At 43.7% G+C, this 10976-nt stretch overlaps 1 pseudogene; it reads left to right on the forward strand.

Annotated features, from left to right (window-relative positions):
• The first annotated feature begins 806 nt into the window (after nucleotides 1-806).
• Nucleotides 807-963, forward strand: LOC144493218 (U2 spliceosomal RNA; annotated as a pseudogene).
• Nucleotides 964-10976: the final 10013 nt, after the last annotated feature.

The raw sequence follows: 10976 nt of genomic DNA on the forward strand, positions 1-10976 counted from the left end.
GGGTAAGTGGTCGCTTGCCCTGTCTTGTCAGCCTGGATCGGAAATGTCTCAACTTGTTGAGACTCTGAATTGGACTTGATTTGATTGAATTGGAAAAGTATTAAAAAAAAAATAAAAAATTTCTCGGCCTCTTGGCTAAGACCTTTTGGCTAAGATCAAGTGTAGTTATGCGGATGCTGCACTTGGTTGAGGTCAGTGGGTTGCATTTAAGCTTCATTTGTTTCATATGAAGCAATTTTTTAAAGCAGTATCTCGGCCTTTTGGCTAAGATGCAAATGAGATCAAGCCTTGGAGGAGGACTTCTCCACCTGCTCCAATCAGCTTGGCTCATGTAAATCAGGCCCAGGACAGGGTAAATGGTCGCTCGCCCTGTCTTGTCAGCCTGGATCGGAAATGTCTCAACTTGTTGAGACTCTGAATTGGACTTGATTTGATTGAATTGGAAAAGTTTTTTTTTTTTTATTTGCCGCTTCTCGGCCTTTTGGCTAAGATCAAGTGTAGTTATGCGGATGCTGCACTTGGTAGTGGCCATTGGGTTGCATTTAAGCTTCATATGCTTCATATGAAGCAATTTTTAAAAGCGGTATCTCGGCCTTTTGGCTGAGATGCAAATGAGATCAAGCCTGGGGGGGGGCGGAGACGTCTGCCTACTCCAATCAGCTTGGCTCATGTAGATCAGGCCCAAGACAGGGTAGAGGATTGCATGCCCTGTCTTGTCAGCCTGGATCGGAAATGTCTCAACTTGTTGAGTCTCTGAATTGGACTTGATTTGATTGAATTGGAAAAGTATTTTTTTTTTAATTTGCTTTTATTCTCGGCCTTTTGGCTAAGATCAAGTGTAGTATGGGTTGCCTGCGCTTGGTCGAGGTCATTAGGTCACATTTAAGCTTCATTTTCATATGAAACAATTTTTAAAAGCGGCATCTCGGTCTTTTGGCTGAGATGCAAATGAGATTAAGCCTTGGAGGAGGAAACCTCCCCCTCCTCCAATCAGCTTGGCTCATGTAGATCAGGCCCAAGACAGGTGTGGAGGCCCTGTCTTGTCAGCCTGGATCGGAAATGTCTCAACTTGTTGAGACTCTGAATTGGACTTGATTTGATTGAATTGGAAAAGTATTTTTTTTTAAATTGCTTTTATCTAGCCTATTAACAGCCAATTGACTGTTAAATAGATGTGGGACAGTTGGTGTTCTCCTGGGAAGGATTCATCCTAACTTTTTAACTGGGCAGGGTGGAGAATCTGGCACCTCATATAATTTTGCACCAAGTCTATGTTAGCAATGTCTATTCCATTAAAAATGATGCACCATCAGGGGAATCCAGGGAATCCAGGGAAAGGTCCGGGGAGCATATCGTTGCCCTCCAGAAGTTTGACATTCCTGATTAAATATCATGCATGCGCACCCATCGGCTTTTCCTCTGGGTGATGACATCTGAACTTTCTCTGTCATCCAATTGGATGACTGGAGCTATGACTATATGGCCGGAATATTCCGTCCATTAATGCTACGCTGCTGTTGTGAGCGAGGATGGAGAATTTGACGCTCAGCCAAATCTCCGTTCACTGTAGCAGAACCAGCGAATCCCGCCGGGATGAACAGCCGGAAAATTCTGCCCCATATATCTATGACTACATTCACAGTGTGTAAGGCAGTTCCTATGTGGAATCAAATGACAGGCTGGGACATTTCAGTCTGTGCATGTTCAGTAACAGTGGAAAAAGGCTCACAGCTGCAAAAAGAGCTGTAGAAAGTACACAAAATAAGTAACAGACAAAAAGGGATAGAGATATCATTGACAGAACAAGATGAAAGATATTGGTCAGAATGTTGCCGCCATTCATGCCGGCAAGATTCCCCCATCCCTGCTGCAGCAAACGGAGATTTGGCCGGGTGCCAAATTCTCCAACCTCGCTGCAGCGGGAGTGTAGCGTGAACGGCTGGTAAGATCACACCCATACACTCTAACCTTTAGGGAAAAGGCCAAGTGTTTGAGTAGAAGCCAGTGCCAATGTTCCTACAGAAACCTCCAATTTAAATCCTGGGCCTCAGGCAGACCTATGGGAGTGGAGGATACATTTCACTGAGCAACAGCTAGTAATGAATTACCACCTCGTCAGGTAATTATGATTATATAAAAATGTTTTGACTTGTTTAATTTTGTTTATGTCTGTTAGGCTATAAATATTTTCTGTGAAGAACAAAATGACGTGAAGTTATAACTTGATTAAATTTGGTTATGTTGTGACAATTGGGCTATGAAATATTTAATTCTTTTGGATTTCCAGTTTCACGGGTGTTTTCCACAACTTTATCATTCATTCAAATTTTGCCAATGAGATGCTTTACTAGCAAGACAGGAATCACTGGAGGCAGGGAGGGTACCAGAGGACTGGAAAGTAGCTAATGCAACACCGTTGTTTAAGAAGGGAGGGAAGCAGCAGATGGGAAATTATAGGCCAGTTAGTCTGAGTTTGGTCAATGGCAAGATTTTAGAGTCCATTATTAAAGATGAAATCGCAGAGTACTTGGAAGTGCATGGTAAAGTAGGACTGAGTCAGCACGGCTTTGTCAAGGGGAGGTCATGTCTGGCAAATCTGTTAGAGTTCTTTGAGAAGGTAACAAGGAAGTTAGATAAAGGAAAACCAGTGGATGTGATTTATTTAGATTTCCAGAAGGCATTTGACAAGGTGCCGCATAGGAGACTGTTAAATAAGTTAAGTGCCCATGGTGTTAAGGGTAAGATCCTGGCATGGATAGAGGATTGGCTGACTGACAGAAGGCAGAGAGTGGGGATAAAGGGGTATTTTTCAGGAAGGCAGCCAGTGACTAGTGGTGTGCCTCAGGTGTCAGTGCTGGGACCACAACTTTTCACAATATACATTAACGATTTGGAGGAAGGAACTGAAGGCACTGTTGCTAAGTTTGCAGATGATACAAAGATATGTAGAGGGACAGGTAGTATTGAGGAAGTGGGGGGGGAGGGGGCTGCAGAAGGACTTGGACAGGCTAGGAGAGTGGGCAAAGAAATGACAGACGTATTACAATGTGAAAAAGTGTGAGGTTATGCACTTTGGAAGGAGGAATGGAGGCAGAGATTACTTTCTAAATGGGAAAATGCTTAGGAAATCAGAAACACAAAAGGACTTGCGAGTTATTGTTCAAGATTCTCTTAAGGTTAATGTGCAGGTTCAGTCCGCTGTTAGGAAGCCAAATGCAATGTTCGCATTCATGTCGAGAGGGCGAGAACACAAGAGCAGGGATGCACTTCTGAGGTTGTATAAGGCTCTGGTCAGACCCCATTTGGAGTATTGTGAGCAGTTTTGGGCCCCATATCTAAAAAAGAATGTGCTGGCCTTGGAAAGGGTCCAGAGGATGTTCAGAAGAATGATCCCTGGAATGAAGAACTTGTCGTATGAGGAATGGCTGAGGACTCTGGGTGTGAGGGGGGGTAGTTATAGAACCGATGTCAGGGGTAGGTTCTTTACCCAGAGGGTGGTGAGGGATTGGAATGCCCTGCCAGCATCAGTAGTAAATGCGCCTAGTTTGGGGGCGTTTAAGAGATCCGTAGATAGGTTCATGGACGAAAAGAAATTGGTTTAGGTTGGAGGGTCACAGTTTTTTTTTTTTTTTAACTGGTCGGTGCAACATCGTGGGCCGAAGGGCCTGTTCTGCGCTGTAATGTTCTATGTTCTATGTTCTATGTTCTACTTGTTGGAGTTTAGAAGAATGAGGGGGGATTTAATTGAAACTTACAGGATACTGTGAGGCCTGGATAGAGTGGATGCGGAGAAAATGTTTCCACTAGTAGGAAAAACTAGAACTAGAGGGTACAACTAGAACTAGAGGGCTGAAGGGATGATCCTTTAAAACAGAGATGAGGAGGAATTTCTTCAGCCAGAGAGTGGTGAATCTGTGGAACTCTTTGCCGCAGAAGGCTGTGGAGGCCAGGTCATTGAGTGTCTTTAAGATAGAGATAGATAGGTTCTTGATTAATAAGGGGACCAGGGGTTATGGAGAAAAAGTAAGAGAATGGGAATGGGAAAAATATCAGCCATGATTGAATGGCGGAGTGGACTCGATGGGTCGAGTGGCCTAATTCTGCTCCTGTGTCTTATGGTCTGAAGTTGATTACTAACAGGAATGTTCTACTGTGCCCTAAGGGGCAATTGCTTTGCTTTATTCTGCAGATTAAGGAGTAAGCAGAGATTGCTATTGCCAACAAACATTCCTCTATTTGAAACCATATAGAAAATACCAGCGGCAAATCAATTACAGAACAGTTGTAAGGTGAACTAACAGTGACAATGTAAAGCATGAAGTTGATTTACAAAGCTCTTCAAGGTGCTACCACCTATTATTTTATTACAATCATTATAATTGGAAATCCTGCATGACCACTGTAGCACACAGTTCACAGTCATTACATCTCATAAGCATCATGGGATGGAAACCTGGCGCAGTTTTATTATCAAAGCGGAAAATGAGTTATCACCAAAATAAGGTTCTTTTAACTAGTGCATTCAGTCTTCCACCTGTGAGGAATCTGCTGCCAAATCAGTGAAAACAACTGCTAAAGACAATACTGTACTATTAAATTCTTTCATTGGTGCAACTAATCAGTTTCTTGGTAAAATAAGCATTTGTAGAGGTATTAAGAAGATTTTACTGTGTTGACTCGTGGCTGATGCACCTCAGAGGATGAGACTGATTAGAAGAATCTTGCCAAACCAGCAGTGTTGGTGGAAACTTGCCATTTCGATTTGGATGTGCGGCCAGTTTTGTGGGAGAGGCAATATGGGAGATATTTTCTCCTCTGCTCATAAAACTGGACCAGGTCTTAAATACGACAAGGAATATTTCTCCATAGAAAAACAGTTATGTCTTTTTAGGCTGCCCACATATCCTGCTTCATTGCAGCTATTACATTTATGATAATATAAATAAATGTTAACGGAGACTTTCAGTGTGACTGAAGTAGTGTGATTTCAAGACCCATTTAGGCACTATTTCTCGATTGCATCCAAAGCAGAAACTCTAGCCTCGTGTGTCCATGCAGCAACAATCACAAGTATCCCAAACAACCATTCAGTTGCTAACGAAGCATCTGATGGGCAAAATTTGATATGGGTGAACTGAATCATAAACCAGTGTAAAAGAAAATCGTAGCAAGAAGAGTGTAAGAAATTGAGGGTATTAGCTTTATAGGAAGTCTTGTGGTGCAGTTGGTAGTGTCCCTGCCCCTGAGCCAGAAGCTGTGGGTTCATGTCCTACCCCAGAACATGATGACCAAGGAAGGTACATTCATAACACAGTCAAACAGGTTGAGTGTGTCAACCTGTAAATCTGTGGGACGGTGGTACAATGGTTAGCACTGCTGCCTCACAGCGCCAGGGACCCGGGTTCAATTCCGGCCTCGGGTAACTGCCTGTGTGGAGTTTGCACATTCTCCCCGTGTTTCCGTGGATTTCCTCCGGTTTCCTCCCACAGTCCAAAGATGTGCGGGTTAGGTTGATTGGCCATCCTAGTGTCAGGAGGATTAGCAGGATAAATATGTGGAGTTACGGGAATAGGGCCTGGGTGGGATTGTGGTCAGTGTAGACTCGATGGGCCAAATTGCCTCCTTCTGCATTGTAGGGTTTCTATGATTCCAAACATGCCAGTGACTGGCAGTAAGAATGGGAGAGACTGCTGGTCAGCCCCACTTGATGTGGAGTGGTGCCCCTCAAGCTATAAGCCCCTGGTGACAGACCAACAACTTGTGCTGGGAATAACTAGCTCGAGAAACAGACAAAATTCTTCCTTAGTGCACCACTAGATGCAGGAAGAGAATTGGAATTGGGCACTTAGGTTTAGAATTCTCCTGATTTTTTTTTCCATCAGTCTGATCCATTCTGTTCAGATTGGATTATATAATTGGTGGAAAAACAGAAGTTCAACCCCATGATACTTTTGAGATGTAATAACTGTGAACTGTGTGCTACAGTGATCATGCAGTAACTACAGGATTTCCAATTAGAATGATTGTAATAAAATAATAGATAGCAGCATCTTGAAGAGCTTTACAAGTCAACTTGGTGTTTTACATTGTCACTGTTAGTTCACCTTACAACTGTTTTGTAATTGGTTTGCCACTAGCATTTTCTATATAGTTTCAAATAGAAGAAAGTTTGTTGGCAATTGCAATCTCTGCTTACTCCTCAACCTGCAGAATAAAGCAATGCAATTGCCCCATAGGTCACAAGAAGGCGACAATCATCCCAGTACCAAATAAAAGCCAGGCAACGTGCCTTCATGACTATTGTCCACTGGCTCTGACATTATGAAGTGCTTCAAAAGATTAGTCATGACACACATCAATTCCAGCCTCCCAGATTGCCTGGATCCACTACAGTTCGCCAATCGCTGCAACAGGTCCACAGCAGATGCTATCTCTCTGGCCTTGCACTCAACTCTGGAACACCTAGACAACAAAGGCACGTATGTCAGACTCTTATTTATTGACTAGAGCTCAGCCTTCAACCAACAAAACCCATCTCCAAAATCCGTGGCCTGGACTGGGCTCCTCCCTCTGCGACTGGATGCTAGAATTCCTAACTCACGGACCACATTCAGTAAGATTAGGCAACAACACCTCCACCACGATCATCCTCAACACTGGTGCCTCACAAGGCTGTTTCCTCAGCCCCCTACTATACTCCTTATACACCTATGACTGTGTGGCCAAATTCTGCTCCAACCCGATTTTCAAGTTTGCTGATGACACACTGTCGTGGGTCGGATCTCAAACAATGACGAGACAGAGTACAGGAATGAGATAGAGAATCTAGTGAACTGGTGCGACCATAATAATCTCTCCCTCAATGTCAAAAAATGAAGGAGATAGTTATTGAATTCAGGAAGCATAGTGGATGACATGCCCCTGTCTACATCAATGATGACGAATTGGAAATGGTAGAGAGTTTCAGGTTTCTGGATGCCTAGATCACCAACAACCTGTCCTGGTCCCTCCATTCTGACTCTACAGTTAAGAAAGGCCACCAATGCCTCTACTTTCTCAGGAGTCTATGATTCTCCCCAGTTTTTACAGATGCATCATAGAAAGCTTTCTTTCTGGCTGTATCACAGCTTGGTATGGCTCCTGCTCTGTCCAAGAACAGAAAAAACTACAAAGGGTCATGAATGAAGCCCGGTCCATCACGCACACCAGTAGCCCATCCATTGACTCTGTCTACATTTTGTGGTGGAAAAATAGGATTCAGAGACAGCCAGTCATGGATAGGAACAACGTTTATTTTACTCTGCAGAGGTCGCGTTCCTCCTGTCACTTGAGAGAGTGGGGAGGAAGGTGCGCCCGAGTACAGCAAACGACAGTCTTTATACCTATTCTGCTGCTATGCTGGCTACACAGACACACATGCAGTAATGAGCTAATACAATATCAGTACTTTTCCATTCTGTATTAGGGAGTTGTTTTCTCTTCTGCTGTACTTCCTTATCTTCCTCATTCAGCTAGTTCTAATCAGTCTCCTCGCTTCTGCAGTTTCTCAACCGCCCCCTTGTGCAGCTGCTCAACCTTGAGTTTTAATCATTTTAGTTCCTCCTTATTGAACTAGCCCAAGCTTGGCCATCCGGACCTGTGGTCTGCTTTTTGCTCCTTATGTTAAAATTTTCCATTACAATTTCCTGCTGCCTCGGCAAAGCAGCCAGCATAATCAAGGACCCCACGCACCCCGGATATACTCTCTTCCACCTTCTTCCATCGGGAAAAAGACACAAAAGTTTGAGGTCATGTACCAATCGACTCTGGGACTGCTTCTTCCCTGCTCCCATCAGACTTTTGAATGGACCTGTCTCGCATGAAGTTGATCTTTCTCTGCACCCTAGCTTTGAGTATAACACTACATTCTGCACTCTCTCGTTTCCTTCTCTATGTATGGTATGCTTTGTCTGCACAGCACGCAAGAAATCATACTTTTCACTGTATGCTAATATATGTGACAATAATGAATCAAATCAAATCAAACCAAATCTTTCTCTACACACTAGCTATGACTGTAACAATACATTCTGCACTCTCTCATTTCCTTTTCTATGTATGGTGTGCTTTGTCTGTATAGTGCGCAAGAAACAAAACTTTTCACTGCATACGAATGCATGTGACAATAATAAATCAAACCAAAGAATAATATTTCTATTAATTATCGACTATTGCTAAAACATTCATCACAGTCAGAATATTTCAATATTGTTCATTCATCTGACACAATCAATTACAGTTTGTATTTTCTCACATCTTATATTTTCATCATTTTAATTTCAGAAATGCAAAGTAATGACATAGCTCATTAAATGTTACATCACCAGAGCCTGATATTCTGTTCAAATTTCTGACTCATATCATGACATTAATTTCTCTTGTTGATCATTTGAAATTTGCAGTGACCACTTAGATATGATAAAAAGTTCTTACTTACCTGGAAGCATTTTGATGACCTCTTTGTCAGTTAGAGCTCATGTGCTCTCACTTCTTGCCTCACTGAGTCAGAAAGTTTTGAGTTGAAGTCCCAGCCCAGAGGCTGGAGCACAAATATAAGGTGAGCCTACAAGACAATGCAAAGTTGAATTCTTCACTGTCGGAGATGTTGGCCAGGATTTTCCAGCCCTGCCTGTCAGTAAGATCTTCCGGTTCCGCTGAAGGCGGCATCGCCTCCCTCCCGCCACGACAGCGGGGCGCAGCCGGTGAGCAATCCAAAAGGCCGATGATGACTTTGATGGGACCAAACGTTCCCGCCAGTGGCCAATGGCAAGTGGCCCTTGCTGCTGGAAAACATGCTGGGGGTGAGGGGGGAGAAGGGAGGAGTTGGAATCCTGGCCATTGTCTTTCCAATGAACCATGGACAAATGTAAATGATCTCACAACATTACTTTGAAGAGTTTGGAAGTTCTCCTGAAGCCCTGGCTAATGTTTATCTCGCATCCAACATCACTAAAAAACAGATTACCTGGTCATTATCACATTGCTACTTTTGGGCTCTTGCTGTGTGTAAATTGGAAGCCACATTTCAAACATTAAAACAGTGACTGTAAAGTTACGGCAGCAAGGTGGCACAGGTGCTGAAGTGTGGTGAGGCTGAGAGAACAAAGAACAAAGAACAAAGAAAATTACAGCACAGGAACAGGCCCTTCAGCCCTCCAAGCCTGCACCGACCATGCTGCCCGACTGAACTAAAACACCCAACCCTTCCGGGGACCATATCCCTCTATTCCCATCCTATTCATGTATTTGTCCAGATGCTCCTTAAAACTCACTATCGTATCTGTTTCCACCACCTCCCCCGGCAGAGAGTTCCAGGCACCCACCACCCTCTGTTTAAAAAACTTGTCTCATACATCTCCTTTAAACCTTGCCCCTCGCACCTTAAAGCTATACCCTCTAGTAATTGACTCTTCCACCCTGAGAAAAAGCTTCTGACTATCCACTCTGTCCATGCCCCTCATAATCTTGTCGACTTCTATTAGGTCGCCCCTCAACCTCCGTCGTTCCAGTGAGAACAAACCAAGTTTCTTCAACCTCTCCTCATAGCTAATGCCCTCCATATCAGGCAACATCCTGGTAAATCTTTTTCATACCCTCTCCAAAGCCTCCACATCCTTCTGGTAGTGTGGCGACCAGAGCTGAACACTATATTCCAAGTGTGGTCTAACTAAGGCTCTATAAAGCTGCAACATGACTTGCCAATTTTTAAACTCAATGCCCGATGAAGGCAAGCATGCCGTATGCCTTCTTGACTACCTTCTCCACCTGCATTGCCACTTTCAGTGACCTGTGTACCTGTACACCCAGATCCCTCTGCCTATCAATACGCTTAAGGGTTCTGCCATTTACTGGATATTTCCTGTCTTTATTAGACCTTCCAAAATGCATTACCTCACATTTGTCCGGATTAAACTCCATCTGCCATCTCTCCGCCCAAGCCTCCAACTGATCTATATCCTGCTGGATCCTCTGATGGTCCTCATCGCTATCCGCAAATCCACCAACCTTTGTGTCATCCGCAAACTTACTAATCAAACCAGTTACATTTTTCTCCAAATCATTTATATATATTACGAACAGCAAAGGCCCCAGCATTGATCGCTGAGGAACGCCACTTGACGCAGCCCTCCATTTAGAAACACACCCTTCCACTGCTACCCTCTGTCTTCTATGACCGAGCCAGTTCTGTATCCACCTTGCCAGCTCACTTCTGATCCCATGCGACTTCACCTTCTGCACAAGTCTGCCATGAGGGACCTTATCAAAGGCCTTGTTGAAGTCCATGTAGACAGCATCCACTGCCCTAAGTTCATCAATCATCTTCGTCACTTCCTCGAAAAACTCAATCAAGTTAGTGAAACATGACCTCCCCTTCACAAAACTAAATTGCCTCTCGCTAATATGTCCACTTATTTCCAAGTGGGAGTAAATCCTGTCTCAAAGAATCTTCTCCAATAATTTCCCTCCCACTGACGGAAGGCTCTCTGGCCTATAATTACCTGGATTTTTCTTGCGACCCTTCTTAAACAAAGGAACAAAATTGGCTCTTCTCCAATCCTCAGGGGCCTCCCCTGTAGCCAATGAGGATACAAAGATTTCTTTCAAGGCTGCAGCAATTTCCTCCCTTGCCTCTCTCAGTATTTTGGGGTATATGCCATCAGGCCCTGGGGACTTGTCTCCCTTAATGTTTCTCAAGAATCCCAATACCTCCTCCTTTTTGATCTCAACATGACTCAAACTATCTACACACTCTTTCCCAGATTCATCATCCACCAAGTCCTTCTCTTTGGTGAATACTGATGCAAAGTATTCACTTTAAACTTCGCCCATTTCCTCTGGCTCCATGCATAGATTCCCTTCCCTGTCCTTGAGTGGGCCAACCCTCTCCCTGGCTAACCTCTTGCCCTTTATATATGTAAAAACAGCCTTGGGATTTT

This window comes from Mustelus asterias, chromosome 4 (genome assembly GCF_964213995.1).
Source record: "Mustelus asterias chromosome 4, sMusAst1.hap1.1, whole genome shotgun sequence".
In the NCBI taxonomy this organism is placed as follows: Eukaryota; Metazoa; Chordata; class Chondrichthyes; order Carcharhiniformes; family Triakidae; genus Mustelus; species Mustelus asterias.